Source organism: Saccostrea echinata, unplaced genomic scaffold (assembly GCF_033153115.1).
Source record: "Saccostrea echinata isolate AGI-Se365-2 ecotype Australia unplaced genomic scaffold, CSIRO_AGI_Sech_v1 ptg000033l, whole genome shotgun sequence".
Lineage (NCBI taxonomy): Eukaryota > Metazoa > Mollusca > Bivalvia > Ostreida > Ostreidae > Saccostrea > Saccostrea echinata.
The window spans coordinates 20,666,978-20,685,561 of record NW_026889782.1 but is presented as its reverse complement, the minus strand read 5'-3'; the positions used below and the strand labels follow the sequence as shown (position 1 = coordinate 20,685,561).

Genomic DNA, 18,584 nt, shown 5'->3' with positions numbered 1-18,584 from the left:
TGGAAAACAGGCGTTGTGAAATTAAATTGTACATGAGTGTTCTTGAGTTTTGGAGGAAACAGCTATTTTGATCTACATCAAATATGGAGGTAACGAACAATATTCAAGATCATAAATCGAGTAAAACTATACAACTCAGGAGCACAACAAACACTGACCTCCAAAAACATCAGAGGTGGGATCAGGTGCCATGGAAGAGTAAGCATCCCCTGTGGACAGGTCACACCCGCCGTCTGCTCTTTGTAATTATCGGGTAAATGGAAAAATCCATAGAAATTTCAGTGTGTAAATAATGGCCTAAGAATAAGTATGAAAAAAGTCAGTCAACATTTGATAGTATTTGCTGAAAAGATCATTGTATCGACGTTCACTCATCGTTCAGTCTTCACTCATCGTTCAGTCTTCATTGCTATTCGGAACTCCAAAGTGAAAGTACTTATCTTTTTAAAGGGAAAAAGGACGTGAAAGTAAGGGTTAGCCTGTTTAAAGTATCATTATTTTCTGGAAAAAAAATACCTTCAAACATTTATCATTATTTTTTTACTTAATTAACTGTTGATTATTTATTAAATTAATCTTAAAAATAAATGTTGGTAGTATACTGTATTCATTTAGTACGATTCTAAAAGATGAAATTTAAATACGGCAACATACGGATAATTCAAGTGCAATATTTTGATATTATGTCAAAGACCGCAAATCATTGATAGAGAGATGATAATCCAAGGCGCTTGATTATCCAAATGGAACTGGAACTAATTACCAAAACTATACATTTCTAACAGTTTTTATTCAGTTACTATAGAAATACAGGTACAACTATTTCAGAGAATTATAAATAATTTACGGATTAAATATCTACAGAGCGATGTACTTTTATAGTGTGTTTAAAGATTATTAATTTACATTGTAATAAACACACACACACACACCCTCACACACACACACACACCCATACGTGTATGGACTCCGATCTGGGGACTCTGTCATAAAAACTTAAAATGGGGACTAAGCGATTTCATGACATAATTGGTATTGTTTAACTCATTTTACTTCGTAGGTATCCTGGTTTAAGTAGATGGAGTGAGTCTTTGAGATTGAATGATATTTCCATGAATTTAGAAAATGGGGACCCGGAAGTGCCAATCTGAGGACTCTGTGTAAAATTAGGGGACCCATCTTCTCATAAGCAAACAGAATTGGGGACCTAAACTCAGTCCCTCATACACAAACAGAGAAAAATGGGGACCCTAATTTATAAATCAAAATTTGGGTTGGGTAGACTTATGAAACGCACGGTGTTTATTTATTTGGTGTCTTTTTTCGTGCCATATATGGTCATAGTTATACATGTTTTTGTTATACACTGAATTTCTGTAATTTGGTTGACTTGTACATACAGGCCTTTTATAACTCCGGCCAAATTCGCATCTTGTGGCATAGCTTGGGGTCGATCAATGTGGAAGCATAAAATGGCGGGGAGGGGGGGGGGGGCATAAGGCCCCGATGGGACAAAGCCGAAGTCGAGGGACTCTGGGTACGAAGATCCTGGAAGCTGGTGCATTTTAGATAAGTGACGATAGACTTAAAAAGATTTATAACATTTTAAACCATAAAATGTTAAATGCTAATCAATACTTTTTTTCTAAATACCTTTTGTAGTTATTATTAATGATATATATTGTCATAAATGCGTTTTCAGCGAGAAAAAAAATCTTGGTTCTCCCTGATGTCCTTATTATTAGACTGCATGTTATAGGCCTATATGCATTTTACATGTATTCAATATTATACAGTTTACACTAAGTATGTATTATCCTTTATATACATGTAATGCTTTTGAAATTTCAATCATACATGCATGTTTTCATGAACTCGAGTCTTATAAATTATATATAGAAATGATATTCATAAATTAATATAAATTGAAAAATTAAAACATTAAACAAATAATGCAAAATTTTACTACAGTTCAGTGTTCAGTATTTTCTTCGGAGAATGTTTTAAATTTATTTTTGAAAAGCATTTTAACTTTTTATGAATTCATTTTTCCCACCGAACAATGTGGAAGCACGTGCTTCCGTGCTACAATGGAAGCTACGACCTGTTAGTATTTAAAACGTTTTCTCTCTTGAACTTCTTCAGAGTTTTGCAATTTCAAACTGAAGGTCGTGGTCACAAAGTAGTAAATATACCTTAAACTTATTAAGGATGAGGGCGCATTTGATTGATATTTGGCAGGAATCTGGGCGTATCTGAAACTCAAAATTTCAGCATTCTTTTTATGTATTGAGTTCTTCTGAAAAAGGAAAAGGAAATATTTTCCAAATATTGTTGTTCTGATTTGCTGAAGAATAACTTGAAAATTGGCTAAATGAGTCATGTGGTTCAAAATGTTACCTTTTAACTGATTTATGAAAGTTCTAAAATACATGTAGATAAATATGTATAAGTTCAGTAGCACTGAGAGCGAAACCAATTTGAAACTTTGATATACATGCACATGTAGATGAAAATACATTTGACTATACCCTATTATCTTACTGGTGTTATTATGTATTTGCAGTGTTACTATGTTATCGTAATTATTAAGATAAGCGAACATAAATGATAAACTGAAGAGGTATTTTAATGAAAATGCAACTTTTTCCTTATCGTCTCGAGCAACGGTCCGGAGTCGTAGAATTACTGGCCTGGATGGATTTTCTACGGTCGAAAAATGACCCTTCTTGTCGTAGAATATTGACCTGGGTCATTTTTCTACGTAGAAAAATGACACGCTGGTCAATACTCTACGGGGGTCACTTTTCGTTGTTACACCGGAGTCCGCATTTTGCTCTCTTCTGAAAATGGGAGAGGATTGTAAATTTTGGCTGTGCATTGTTTGCGCCAATGCTTTTTCCTATGTGTGTAACTCTGTAAAGCCTGTCCAGGTGTAGTCAGCCGACCAAATTATGGATATTTTAATTAATTATTTAAATGTTTCATAAACACGATTCCTGTGCATCACATGTCAAATACGCCCACATATAGCACTGTGACGACGAATATTGACCTCTGAGGAAAGATGACTGGGTGTCAATTTCACCAATCGATATTTCTTGCCTCCTCATAAATGTTTCAAAAGAGCTATATGTCCGTGTGATATAATGAGATGACATACTTTGGGCTGTGTATCCGTAGTTTTGGTATAAAAAGATATGTTGTTGAACTAAAAAGAGAGAATGTTGACAGTGAAATGTCCAAAGTAACGAGGAATGTGGTTTTCGAATTTATTAACAAGTCCCAGCGATGGCAATGATTAACATGAAACAACAAGTAACCAGTCGGATGCGGCCATTGTCTCCAAATTGTTCAGTAGAAATGGTAAGAGCGTAAAGGGGAACGAGGGACAGTAAAATGCGACAAGGCTTCTACATATTTAAGAAGAACTGAACAGATTTAAAAATGGCATATGGTAATAATGAGTAAAAGTGTTACAGGTAAAGTTATAAAATGTTTTGATGGCATGGACATAAAAAACACAGAAAAATAATGATACTTTTTTGGGGAAAAGTTCTTTTAAAAAGCACTGTCTTTGGACATTATCACTCTGCTCCTTTGTTGTCCGACCAGTGCCACTCAGGAATTAAATGAGGAATAAGTGATTTAACATGAGAAGATTTTCAATACGGAATAATTTCTGAATATTGAATTTCAAATTAAAACAAAAAATAAATAAATAGATAAATAAACACGGCATTTAAACCTCTGAACGAATTAAAAGTAAATCAGTCAATTTCTTGCGGTGATATACAATTTCTTGCGGTGATATATCTGTCAAATCACTCTTGAACTCATTCCTTGTTGTACCGGTATGTCCCCCCTCCCCCCCCCCCCCAAAAAAAAATAAAAAACAAAGGGGAGGTGGGTTAGATGGGGCATATATGTAGTTTTTTTTATTATAAATTTTACAACTTCACTACCAAAACAGGTAAAAAAAATAGATCAAAAATAAGTTTTGGATATTTTTCTATGTCATGTTAAAGCAAATACTCATCTTGATCAACAATATTAATTACAAACTGATATGAATGAAATTTAAAAAAAAATCTGAGCTCACTAAAACAATGTTCTGAGTCCAAAAAAGTTATATTGATAAATCCAGACGGCAAAAGTGTATTCAAATCCTCCCTGATAAGGAGCGTTTGACACGGATTATCTTATCGTTATCTATCGGTGTTTGTAAAGAACAAGGGCGCTTTTGATTGGCATTCGGCAGGAACCTGGGCGCACTTGAAAATTGAAAATTTCCTTGACCTGTCACATGAAATTTTAGCATTGTTTTGATATATCAAGTTCCTGTGAAATAGGAAAGGGAAATATTTACCCGATATTGTATTTTGATTTGCCAAAAACTAACTTGAAAATTAAATTCAAAATGTTACAGTTTTAAACACGGTTTTCTAAAAATTTTCTATCTCTGGGTCATCTCTCCATGACTTTGAAAAGAAATTTGTGTGCATTTTAATTCAATGTAACTAATCCTTCATAGTCGTAGAAAGATTGTAACTAATTAGTAATGCAGTCGCCTTAATTAGTACTTAAATCGTTCAAACGTCGTATTTTGTCGAACAGACATCGTAGACATGGCGTTCTTGCAGGCAAAAAAAAAAAAAAAAAAAAAAAAAAAAAAAAAAATCGTGAGTTAAGGTAGAATTAATCGTTAAAGTATGGCCTATATGTAAAGGCAAAGACTCGCATCAAGTGAATTTTCTGAATTTCTGATATATATAGCTCTATGTATATCAGTATATCTAGTGTGCATATACCAACATATAGCGAGGAAGTTTGGTACGAGTGATTTGTATTTCTTAGGAATAAACCCCCTAAAAACTTTGACAATTTCAATCGCCTAGAAAATGTACGTCAGATCATCCGTGTAGGTCAGAAGTTGCATCCGAAGAACGTCTGGTGGTGTGCAACCCGTTTCCTCTCATAGCTAGGATACATTGCAATAATAAAATTGTAAATGTATTGTACAAAATGCTTAAACTGTATAGTGATGACAAATTATTAAACCCGTGGTTAGAATTGCATATTTTACAGAAAATCTGTAAATGTGTGTGCTGTCAGACACGTAGTATCGATTCTGAAAGTTGAGCCTGAAAGGGACGGGGGTGGGATGACAACCTACCTGAAAAAAATAATGTGACAAGAAAAAAAAACATAAATTGTCCACACTCTTAAATCCTATGTCGTTGGAAAGGGGGATCACAGTCAAACGTTATCAATACATTACCCATGATTTAAATATACTGGAACAAAACTGGTGTAACAATCTTTTCTAGGAACATTTTCAACAGTAAAAAGTTAAGTTTGGAAAAAATTGAGGGGCCACCCCTCCCCTCCCCCCCCCCCCCCCGATACTACATGCCGAGATGTATCAAATATAAACAAGGTGTCAATATGAATTCTTAATGAAGGATACAACATGTAATCTTCATCATAATGCAAATGTTACATCAAATTATTCAAAAGTTGTTCAGTGATAACTCCTGAAAAACAAGTTTATAGACTCTTTAAGCAAAGCATGGGATCTGAAAATACTTTTAAAATTTCATAAATAAAATCGTCGTCTACCAGTAGAAGCCAGACGATAGCATGATATACCACATAGGGAAAAAAAAACCCTGTACAGCCTGTATTATTGCCCAAGTTGCTGATGAGTATTACTATATTCTTGAATGTAAAGCTTTTAATATAAGAAAAAATACACGAATAATATTTATTATTAAATTTATTTTTAAAAGTAGTGTCGACTATAGATGTACATCCAGCCGGAATTCGCGTTGGAGTAAGTAGCAAAAGTGGCGAGGTTACATATCGACGTCACAGGCACTTGTTTCTGTAATAAATTTTTAACCCATATTATAATAATCATTATGCAAAGGGTTAAAAATTTATTGCAGAAACAAGTGCATGTGCTACATTGCCTCTTTCATTAGTCTGCGGCTTATGTACGTACAGGTTGATTAAAAGTACAAAATAATGCATATACATGCATTAGCTGCAGAACTGAAGCTCTCCTAAAAAAATATTGACAATCCGGAGAGCTACAGTGCCACCCATTGAAAAAAGTGGATATTTATTGCGCACAAAAAAGTGCGCTGTTTGTCGATTTATTTTTCCGTGTTTTTCAAACCGCCGTTTCAAAATATTACTAACTGTGTGTTCCTAACATATTCCTGTACTATTTCCACAGCAATGCATTCCTTATAACCCTTGTAAACACAGGCGCCTGAAGTGTGGATCGATACCCCCCCCCCCCTCTTAATTAAAAAAAGATTAAGAGCGTATATCTCAAAAAAACATAATTTTTCAGTCAATCACATCTATATGTCGTTCTATGCAAGCAGATTGCACTTTTTCTCACGTTTAGAGAAAGGACGTATACGGTATAATAGTGTATTTTTCTAAAAATGAGTGCAACTTTTTGTGCGCAATAAATATACAGTTTTTTTTTTCTTAGGGTGGCGCTGTAGCTCTCTGGTCATCCCAATTTTTTCAGACCAGTGAGCTACAGATCTGCAGCTTATACATGCATAAGACTAGCTGCAGATCTGTAGCTCGCTGGTCAGAAAAAATTGGGATGGATGACCAGAGAGCTACAGTGTCAGACGAAAAACAAGAAATATTTAAGGCATTTCAGACCTGTTTAGTAACACATGGACAATTAGTCTGGGTGATTTCTTTTAAAATAAATCACAATGTATTTTGATCATGAACAACCGTCTTCTTTCGATGTATCAGGCTGGGAATTTACACAAGATAAGGATATTTATAGAAACTGATGACCTTATATACATAGTAAAAGTTTGGGGACTTACACAAGATAAAGGATATTTATAGAAACTGAGGACCTTATACACACAGTAAAAGTTTGGGGACTTACACAAGATAAGGGTATTTATAGAAACTGAGGACCTTATACACATGGTAAAACTTTGGGGACTTACACAAGATAAAGGGTATTTAAAGAAACTGAGGACCTTATACACATTGTAAAAGTTTGGGGACTTACACAAGATAAGGGTATTTATAGAAACTGAGGACCTTTTACACTCAGTAAAAAGTTGGGAACTTACACAACATAAAGTGTATTTAAAGAAACTGAGGACCTTATACACATGGTAAAAGTCTTGGGACTTACACAAGATAAGGGTATTTATAGAAACTGAGGACCTTAAACACATGGTAAAAGTTTTGGGACTTACACAAGATAAGGGTATTTATAGAAACTGAGGATCTTATACACATGATAAAAGTTTGGGGACTTACACAAGATAAAGGGTATTTAAAGAAACTGAAGACCTTATACACATGGTAAAAGTTTGGGGACTTACACAAGATAAGGGTATTAAAAGAAACTGAGGACCTTATACACACAGTAAAAGTTTGAGGACTTACACAAGATAAAGGGTATTTAAAGAAACTGAGGACCTTATACACACAGTAAAAGTTTGGGGACTTACACAAAATAAAGGGTATTTAAAGAAAGTAAGGACCTTATACACACAGTAAAAGTTTGGGGACTTATACAAGATAAGGGTATTTATAGAAACTGAGGACCTTATACACATGGTAAAAATTTGGTGACTTACACAAGATAAGGGTATGTCTAGAAACTGAGAACCTTATACACATGGTAAAAGTTTTGGGACTTACACAAGATAAGGGTATGAATAGAAACTGAGGACTTTATACATAAGGTTAAAGTTTTGGGACTTACAAAAGATAAGGGTATTTATAGAAACTGAGGACCTTATAAGCATGGTAAAAGTTTGGGGACTTACACAAGATATGGGTATTTATAGAAACTGAGGACTTACACAAGATAATGGTATTTATAGAAATTCAGGACCTTATTCACATGATAAAAGTTAAGGGACTTAAATAACATAAGGGTATTTATAGAAACTGGGTACTTACACAAGATGCAGGTATTTATATAAATTGAGTACTTTATACACATAGTTAAAGTTATGCATAATAAATGTATAGAAACTGATCACCTTATACACATAATAAAAGTTTGGGAACTTACACATAATGAAAGTATAGATACTAAGGACCTTATACAAATTGTAAAAGTTTAGGGACTTACGCAATACAAGGGTATTTATAGAAACTGAGGACTTTATACACGTGCAAAGTTTGGGATTTACACAAGATAAGGGTATTTATAGACACTGAGGACCTTATACACATGATAAAAGTTTAGGGACTTACACAAAATAAGGGTATTTATAGAAACTGAGGACCTTATACACATGGTAAAAGTTTGGGGACTTACACATAATGAAAGTATAGAAACTGAGGACCTTATACACATGGTAAAAAATTGGGGACTTACACAAGATAAGGGTATTTAAAGAAACTGAGAACCTGATACACATGGTAAAAGTTTGGGGACTTACACAAGATAAGGGTATGTATAGAAACTGAGGACCTTATACACATGATAAAAGTTTGGGGGCTTACACAAGATAAGGGTATTTATAGAAACTGAGGACCTTATACACATGATAAAAGTTTGGGGGCTTACACAAGATAAGGGTATTTATAGAAACCGAGGACCTTATCCACAATAGTAAAAGTTTGGGGACTTACACAAGATAAGGGTATTAATAGAAACTGAGGAACTGATACACATGGTAAAAATTTGGGGACTTACACAAGATAAGGGTATGTATAGAAACTGAGGACCTTATACACATGGAAAAAGCTTGGGGGCTTACACAAGACAAGGGTATTTATAGAAACTGAGGACTTTATACACATGCAAAGTTTTGGGACTTACACAAGATAGGGGTATTTATACACACTGACGACCTTATACACATGATAAAAGTTTAGGGACTTACACAAGATAAGAGTATTTATAGAAACTGAGGACTTTACACACATGGTAAAAGTTTGGGGACTTACACATAATGAAAGTATAGAAACTGAGGACCTTATACACATGGTAAAAGTTTGGGGACTTACACAAGATAAGGGTATTAATAGAAACTGAGGAACTGATACACATGGTAAAAATTTGGGGACTTACACAAGATAAGGGTATGTATAGAAACTGAGGACCTTATACACATGGAAAAAGCTTGGGGGCTTACACAAGACAAGGGTATTTATAGAAACTGAGGACTTTATACACATGCAAAGTTTTGGGACTTACACAAGATAGGGGTATTTATACACACTGACGACCTTATACACATGATAAAAGTTTAGGGACTTACACAAGATAAGAGTATTTATAGAAACTGAGGACTTTACACACATGGTAAAAGTTTGGGGACTTACACATAATGAAAGTATAGAAACTGAGGACCTTATACACATGGTAAAAGTTTGGGGACTTACACAAGATAAAGGGTATTTAAAGAAACTGAGGACCTTATACACATGGTAAAAGTTTGGGGACTTACACAAGATAAGGGTATGTATACAAACTGAGGACCTTATACACATGATAAAAGTTTGGGGGTTTACACAAGATAAGGGTATTTATAGAAACCGAGGACCTTATACACAATCGTAAAACTTTGGGGACCTACACAAGATAAGGGTATTAATAGAAACTGAGGAACTGATACACATGGTAAAACTTTGGGGGCTTACACAAGATAAGGGTATTAATAGAAACTGAGGAACTGATACACATGGTAAAAGTTTGGGGACTTACACAAGATAAGGGTATTTATAGAAACTGGGGACCTTATACCCGATGGTAAAACTCAGGGGACCTACACAAGATAATGGTATTTTTAGAAACTAAGGACCTGATACATATGGTAAAAGTTTGTAGACATAAACATTATAAAAAAGCAAGGTTAACTTAGGGTTTTTATGGCCCTTTGAATTGTGAGAAATCAAAACTACTCAGTTTTGGTATCATGTGCATTAAATTATCTTTTGGACCTTTGGTGACTGTATCTATTAAAAATGATGTAAAGAGCTGGGTTCACTTTATCCATAAAATGGCCCTTCATACATACCAATTAACTGACAAAGTCCCAGGGTCCTATTTCAAACATCAATATAAAGGAAAGATTTTCCCCATATCCTGAAAATTCCTTCAACAACGGACAAAAGTTTTAGCATTTTTCAAAAATATTTCATATAGAGTGCAATCTCTAATCCATGCTGAGGATATTAATAATTAAGGATCTGTTTCTGAAAAACGTGTTTTATATTTTGGGTCGAGGAGTAAGCTTGTATTTAGTTTTCTTTCAAATAAGCCTGTTTTCTGCAAAAGTTCAAGAACTTTGCAATTGTACAAAGCTTGTTTAATTTCCAATCTCTGGACTCTTTAAGAAACTTTGTTAAAGGAATGAAAGGCACTCTCAGCTTTATTTGGATGTTAGAAATGGGACAGAGGGTGATGGACAATTAACTGATATAAGGACAGGGCTATCTTATGCATAAAGTGAACCCAACTCTTTATATTCAATTCAACTCACTTAAAAGTACATTTCACTGTAGATTTCATAAACAATACCATAGTGGATAAATAAAAAAAGAATTTCTGCATATAACTTTATTTGAAGACTTGATCAAACTTAATTGGGACATGCACATTTTTTTCACTTTCAGAAAGGTCATGCGATACTTGAAAACATGTTCATGAAAAAAAGGAAAAAATTTCCTTCTGCACAGAATATTTAATACATGTACTTCAAAATCATTTGCTACACACATCATGCAGTTTCTTCTGCACTCTTCAGTCATGCAGTATCATGGTCCATGCAGGTTTCATAATGATAAAACTGCTGCAAACAATTTAACCCCCAATACTGCTAATTGTGGCTCCGAAACACAGTGTTTATCATTTTTCTCAAAAATATATCAATTGAAATTAGTGTGTAAATCAAGATTTTCTCTGTTTTTTTTTAAACTAGATTATATACTTGGTCTTTAACACTTATCTAAGTTTTTATTACATTTTTGTAATCTTTTCTGAAATGTTTTTTGATTAAAATCATTTCACATGATGTCCTTGGGATTTTTTGTATCTTCTGTCACTTGCATGCAGAATCTTCCATTTCTGTTGTGGATCTGTGATCAGAAAGTGGCTTCCTTTTCCTTAAAATCAAATTTTCAGAATATAATTTTTCTTCTGTTTATACTTTTGTCTGTATGAAAATAAAGCAAATAGCTCTGAAAGTGGCTTATCATGACTGGCTAAGTATTTTGTGAAAAGTGAAGAACTTTTCGGTATCTGAAATACAATTTGGTAGGAGAATGATTGTTCACTAATATATATGTATTAAATAGGTACATTCATTATTTGAATGATCTGTGAACTTGCGTGCTTGGCTACTTAAATTTACATTCAGTTTTAGATCAATATTTTGTTCTATTTGGAATTTAATCTCACTCTTCCATCTCCATTCAGAAGACATCTGTGTGAAATGCGATGACTCTCATATTGGTAAAGTTCCACCAATGCAAATAACTTATTTCAGAATATACCTTGCTCTACCCTTGAATATATAACCACTCTTTTTGTCACTTATACTGAAGCTCTTCTGTTCATACTCAATATCCAGTATTGAGAACTACACATTTTTCATGCATGTAGACCACGCAGCACTGTTAAGGCATACTGTGAAGAAATCAATGGAAAATAGGCATGTACAAATAGATAACTTTTTAACGCTGATTTATTTTTGTAAAGCTATTATATTCCCAGATGACTTAAAAATTAATAAAAATAATATTGTAGGCCTATACCCCACTCTATATTGAATCTAGTTTGGTAACCTTATATGGAAGTCACGTGATAATTGCATATAATGTGTATTACATGTAGGTCATACACAAATTTCAATATCACAAGGGCATATCCTAGTTCCATTAAAAAATCTAAGTTATAAATTATTTCTATATACCTTGTACTTTCTGAAAAGTTCTGCTGCTTTAGAATTTGCATTTTATAAGGAAAAATTCATGTTATGTAGCTCCAGCTGAAATATGTGTGACCTTTACAAAGTGTTTTATGCATTTATTAAATAATGCTCTGGATTTCGGGGAAGGAGCAGCACTTTTCAAGTTAAGGAAAATATCCTTTATTTACATTCGAAAAACGGATAAGATCTATTAAGTGTATACCCTTGCGAAAAAACAATTTAATTAGGCACCTCGATGTTAAACACGGGTCCGGAACCTTGTACATAAAAACACGGAAGAATTTATTAAATACATTTTCTGTATAATTATTGAATAATCGCACTAAACAAAGGTTTTACATTTGTATCACTTGCCTGTCTGAAATCTGTATATAATATTCTGTTTAATAATAAAATACATTTTTCACTGTAAAAAAAAATCTTCGTTCTGTCTCTCACAGCACATGAAATATGTCATTTTTACCAAAATGATGTCATGTCGACAAGTTCACTGCAATCAGTAATTTGTTAATAACCTGCTCTGTGGGATTTAACTAGCAACAAAAACTAATGCATTGGTAGTTTTCATGTTGTTTATTATGTTAAGATAGTTTAAAATTGCAAATTATTTCATTTTCTGGTATTATGAGGAATAACTATTTTTGTGTGATGTCATAGTAAACTTTTCCTGTAAAAATTAGGCCCCACCCCCTTTATGCAGCCTTAACAATGCTACGCATTCAGGGCTTCTGCTTATAATATAAAGAAAAGGAAGTTATTGCTTAAAGATGGGTAATGCAGTAATGTAGTGTGTATACAGTACCTGGAGTTAAAGTGTGGAAATCATGATTGTCTTGACTGTCATCCATTTCCTCCTCACTCTGATTCTCATCACCAACACAAGAAACATCACCATCGATTTCCTTTACTGCCTCTGAAAAAAATGCAACTTAATTGTAACAAGCATTCTGAGAGTATTGCATTAGCAATACTAGTCCCCTACCGGCAAGTGTAATCTGGTTCCCGTTAAAAATTGAAAATGCCATAATTTCGTCAAAAATCAATGAAGCGGAACGAAATGCATACTTGATCTATAACTCATCAAGGTAAAGTCACATACCAAAAATCAGCTCAATATCTGCAAGCGTTTAGAAGAAAATTGCGGAAAACCCTTAGAAATTGAAGAGGTCATAATTCCATCAAAAATCAATGAAGCGGAACGAAATGCAAACTTGATCTGTAATTCATCAAGATACACTCAATACCAAAAATCAGCTCAATATCTGCAAGCGTTTAGGAAAAAAGTGCGGAAAGCCAAGTGGGACAGACTGACAGACAGACAGAGGGACAGACAGACAGAAAGACTCAGAGGAAACCTATAGTCCCCTCCAGTTTCACTGGTAGGGGACTAAAAACACAAACAATTCAACCAGAACAAGCATTCTGAGAGTTTTGCCATTGCAATGCTCGTCCCCTACCAGCAAATGTAATCTGGTTCCCATTTAAAATTGAAAATGCCATAATTCCGTCAAAAAATCATAATGCAAACTTAATCTATAATTCATCAAGTTAGACTCACATACCAAACTAGAAATATGTCCATAGGACATGAATGCCCCGCCGAGGGTATATTAGTAATGCAATATTTTAACACAAATTAAGAAAAGTGAGGTCAAGGTCAAAGAAAAGGTCAAGGTAAAAAAAATATTGATGCAGTTGAATAGCTTACATCAGTATGTATCAGCATATGAAGTTTGACACTAATTTAAGAAATGTGAGGTCAAGGTCAAAGGAAAGGTCAAGGTCAAAAATTGTTGCTGCAGTTGAAAAGACTACATCAGTATGTATCAGCATATGAAGTTTGATAAAAATATTATGAATAGTTTCTTTAAAACTGAGCTTAACACTAATTTAAGAAAAGTGAGGTCAAGGTCAAAGGAAAGGTCAAGGTAAAAAAATATTGATGCAGTTGAATAGCTCTCATCAGTATGTATCAGCATATGAAGTTTGACACTAATTTAAGAAAAGTGAGGTCAAGGTCAAAGGAAAGGTCAAGGTCAAAAAATGTTGATGCAGTTGAATAGCTCTCATCAGTATGTATCAGCATATGAAGTTTGATAACACCAACTTGAATGGTATCTTTAAAACTGAGCTAAAACTTATTTAAGAAAAGTGAGGTCAAGGTCAAAGGAAAGGTCAAGGTCAAAAATATTGATGCAGTTGAATAGCTCTAATCACTATGTATCAGCATACGAAGTTTGTTAAAAATATCTTAAATGGTTTCATTAAAACTGAGCTAAACACTAATTTAAGAAAAGTGAGGTCAAGGTCAAAGGAAAGGTCAAGGTCAAAAAATGATGATGCAGTTGAATAGCTTACATCAGTATGTATCAACATATGAAGTTTGATTAAACTATCTTGAATGGTATCTTTAAAACTGAGCTAAACACTACTTTAAGAAAAGTGAGGTCAAGGTCAAAAGAAAGGTCAAGGTTAAAAAATGTTGACGCAGTTGAATAGCTTACATCAGTATGTATCAACATATGAAGTTTGATTAAACTATCTTGAATGGTATCTTAAAAAATTGAGCTAAACACTACTTTAAGAAAAGTGAGGTCAAGGTCAAAGGAAAGGTCAAGGTCAAAAAATGTTGATGCAGTTGCATAGCTCTCATCAATATCTATCAGCACATGAAGTTTGATAAAAATATCTTGTGTAGTTTCTTTGAAACTGAGCTTTGAACAGAGCTAAACGCAAAGTGTGACGGAAGGACAGACAGAAGGACGGAAGGACAGAAGGACGGAAGGACGGAAGACGGACATGACAAACACTATATGCCCCGGCCATATTCATGGCGGGGCATAAAAACATCTCAATATCTGCAAGTATTTAGAAAAAAAGTGTGGAAAACCAAGTGGGACAGACTGATAGACATACATATGGACAGACAGAGAGATGTACAGAGAGACGCACAGACACGGTGAAACCTATTGTCACCTCTGGTTTCACAGGTGGGGGACTAATAATAATTCTAATAGTTTTTGCAAAGATTAAAAAATGCTGTGGACATAATTCTACAATAAATCACAGTTACCAAAAGCATAAAAGGTATACAATTCATATTAAAATTTGAACTGGTGGAATAAATACTTGTACAGTTAGTCAGAAAAACAAGCCTATATCAAAGTGCTAGGGACAGACAATTTTGCTTTGTTAAAAACTTAAGGTAAATCATTATTCATGTATACATTGAGTTGTAATATGTTTAAAAAAAAAACAGAGAATAAAAATCACTTTGCTATTAGCTTGAATTCATTATAAGCTAAAGCGTGTTTTACTGTATATGTATAAGGAAATAATGATACCATATCACTTCTTCTGCCAGTCTAAACACTGTGTACTACCTTCTTTTGTTCATCATGACCTCATGTAAACAGAATATTTTAACAGAACTCCCCAGCATAACTTGTAAATAAAATGTCATCTTAAAAAATTATCAACAGTGTGTCTTTGTTAAAGCTACAATTTATGTGAAACAAAATGTGTTTGTGAAACACTGATGCCCCCGTAGGGCAAGGGTTGAAGTTTCTCAAATACATGTCAAACTCTAAGGTCAAGGTGAAAAGGTCAAACTGTTGGTATCCAAAGGAAGGTGTTGTCACAAGGAATACACCTGTGAAATATGAAAGACCTTGTACTAACTGTTGAAAATTATAGCCGAGGTTAATTAAAGTTTTCAAAAAGTGGGTCAAACTCTAAGGTCAAGGTCAAAAGGCCAAAAATATTTGTGCCCATTAAAAGGTCTTACCACAATGAATATACAAGTGAAGGATGAAAGCCCTAGCACAACCGTTCAAATGTTATTGCAAAGGTTAAAATTTGGTAATTTTTTGTGCAAGTGGGTCAAATTCCAAGGTCAAGAGGTCAAATTAAGTGATACCCAAAGAAAGGTATTGTCACAAGTGACCTGTGAAATATGAATGTCATAGTTCCATCTACTAAAAAAGTTATGGGCAAGGTTAAATTTTTGCAGACAAACAAGATTGATAAGCAGGGCAAAAACTATATACCCCTAATACTGACTAAGGGGTTAATTAATTCTTAAAAAGAAGATTCTATGACAGAAGCAATACCTGATGCCACTTTATTCCTAACCAACATTTTTCACTCCTGGAACCTTGAGCAGAGCAGATGCTTGACTGGGACCTACATGTAGGATATCAGTGTTATAGGCACCTGAGAAACCAGCATGGTAACACTTTCATCAATGAGACTTTCAGGCTTCTCAAGAGATGTGATTGGGAACCAACCAAATTCATTTCCTAGTGAATTTTTAACAGTAGCTGTTATTTATTTCTTAAATTCCTAAAAAAATTTTTACCTGTAACACACTAATGATGAGGCTTTCTGACATTCTCCTAGCCATGGAACCTGGTACATTTCCATCATTAGGTCTTGCATTAACAAATTCTCTAGCATTATTTGCTGAATCTGTTGATAAACAAACAATATTTACTGTTACCTTTTAACTTAAAAAATATGACACATAATAGGTGAATCTTGATGGTTTCTACACAACCATTCTTAATGTAAATATTGAACAAACAAGAGGCCCATGGGCCATAATGCTCACCTGATTAACTATGGCCCTTCTGTTCTCCGTCAGCAGATTCTTTCTTCTCCTATTTATTCTTGTGTAAAACTGATCACATATTATAGCCCCACCCTACCATAGGGGGTCATGATTTGAATACATGTAACCTTCAATCTACTCTACCTGAGAATGCTTCCATATAAATATGACTTCATATAAATTTTCCTCTTCTTAAGAAGAAGATTTTTAAAGACATTTTCCATATGTATTCCATTATAAAACTTTTACTGCCTATTGTGGTCCCACCTTAACCACCCCCCTCTCCCCAGGCATGATTTTAGCAAATTTGTGTCTACAATACCTTTAAAGTTTCTAAAAAAAAATATGAAATTATGGCTTTGTTGTTCTTGGGAAGAAGATTTAAAAAAAAATATTTTCTATATATTCCAATGCATTACCCTGATCCCCTGTTGTGGCCCCATGCTAGTCCCGGAGGTTATGATTTAAACAAATTTGAATCTTCACTACCTGAGGAAGCCTCTGTATAAAAAATGACTAATAATGGCTTTGCTGTTTTTAGGAGGAAGATTTTTGAGGATAATTCCTACATATTCCTATGTAATTCTCTGATCCCTTCTTATGATCCCATCCTACCCCTGGGAGTCATGATTTGAACAAACTTTAATAGAAGCTTTCACATAAATTTCATCATTTCTGGTCAAGTGGTTATTGAGCAGAAAATTTTTAAAATTCAAATTTTCATGAGTTCCTTATTATCTCCCCTTGAAAGGGGGCATGGCACTTCCTCTAAACAATCTTAAATTCCTTTCCTTTCACCCAAGAATGCTTTGAGGTAAGTTTGGTTGAAATTGGCCCAGTGGTTCTGAAGAAGAAGTTGAAAATGTAAAAATTAAGTTTACGGACAACATGACAGAAAGCTGCTGATCTGTAACTTGCTGGTTTGAAAAAATTGGGATAGACGACCAGAGAGCTACAGTGCCACCCATAGAAAAAAAAGTGTATATTTATTGCACACAAAAAGTTGCGCTCGATTCTGAATTAATTTCTCTAAATTTTTACCTCAACTGCACAAAACCTGGATTTCAAAATTTTCCTTAGACCTCTATCAACTACTCTTGTAGTTGACATCTGCAAGAAGCGCGTTGGACCGAATTACCTTGCCACCCAAGATGGCAGAATAAATAGACAAAATTTTCGATGATTTCAATTTCAGGCCCAGGAGGGCTATTGATATGATTAACAATGGTTGTAAAGAATGTTTTGTTGTGGAAAAAGTGCAAAAATATGTTAGAGACACAGGGTTAATAGTATTTTTAGATTGCAGTTGATAACAGAGAAATAAATCGAGATTCTGCTTACTTTTTTTTTGGCGCAGTAAATATACACATTTTTTTAATGGGTGGCACTGTAGCTCTCTGGTCTGACAATATATTTTTTTTTTCGGAGAGCTACAGTTCTGCAGCAACATGACAGACAGATGGACAGAAGGTTGACGGACAGCTAGATAGACAGACATCGGACACTTTTTGATCAGAAAAGCTCACTTGAGTCTTCTGCTTGAGTGAGATAAAATCTCTTTTGGAAGATTGAATTATTTCATTATTACCTGGAAGGCTGTAAACAAATTTCCTTGTATCTTTTTTACTCATCATGGTTTGAAAGCTTTGTAACTGTATTAAAAGAGAATTCTCTAATTAAAAGCTGTTCTTTATTTCTTCAAGGGATCTCTGTATACCTAAATTGGAAAAGAAAAACTTCATAAAAGTCATAATTAAGCTTTGGCAATCAAGTATGAAAATAAGAGGATGAAAATGATATTTTTACCCCTGAAGGTTTTACTACAACTTCTGCAGGTACTTTGGCAACACTATGCACTTAAATTCTTATGTTGCATCATTAACCACAGAATTGTATAATATAGAGTATATCAATTGACATGTCTAATCTCTACAGTTCAGAGGGGGAAATACAGAAATCTTTTTAAAGTGTAGGCTATTAAAATCAGCATAAATTACTTTTCATTTTTTAAATTT

General features: G+C 34.1%; 1 long non-coding RNA gene across 1 annotated transcript; it reads right to left on the bottom strand.

The window, feature by feature from the left end:
- Positions 1–10,600: 10,600 nt before the first annotated feature.
- LOC133198745 (uncharacterized) lies at positions 10,601–16,411 on the bottom strand. Its single transcript, XR_009722572.1, has 3 exons — positions 16,318–16,411; positions 12,760–12,870; positions 10,601–11,130 (listed from the first exon to the last, which is right to left on the bottom strand). It is a non-coding gene; the product is annotated as an uncharacterized LOC133198745 (long non-coding RNA).
- Between the last annotated feature and the right edge of the window lie 2,173 nt (positions 16,412–18,584).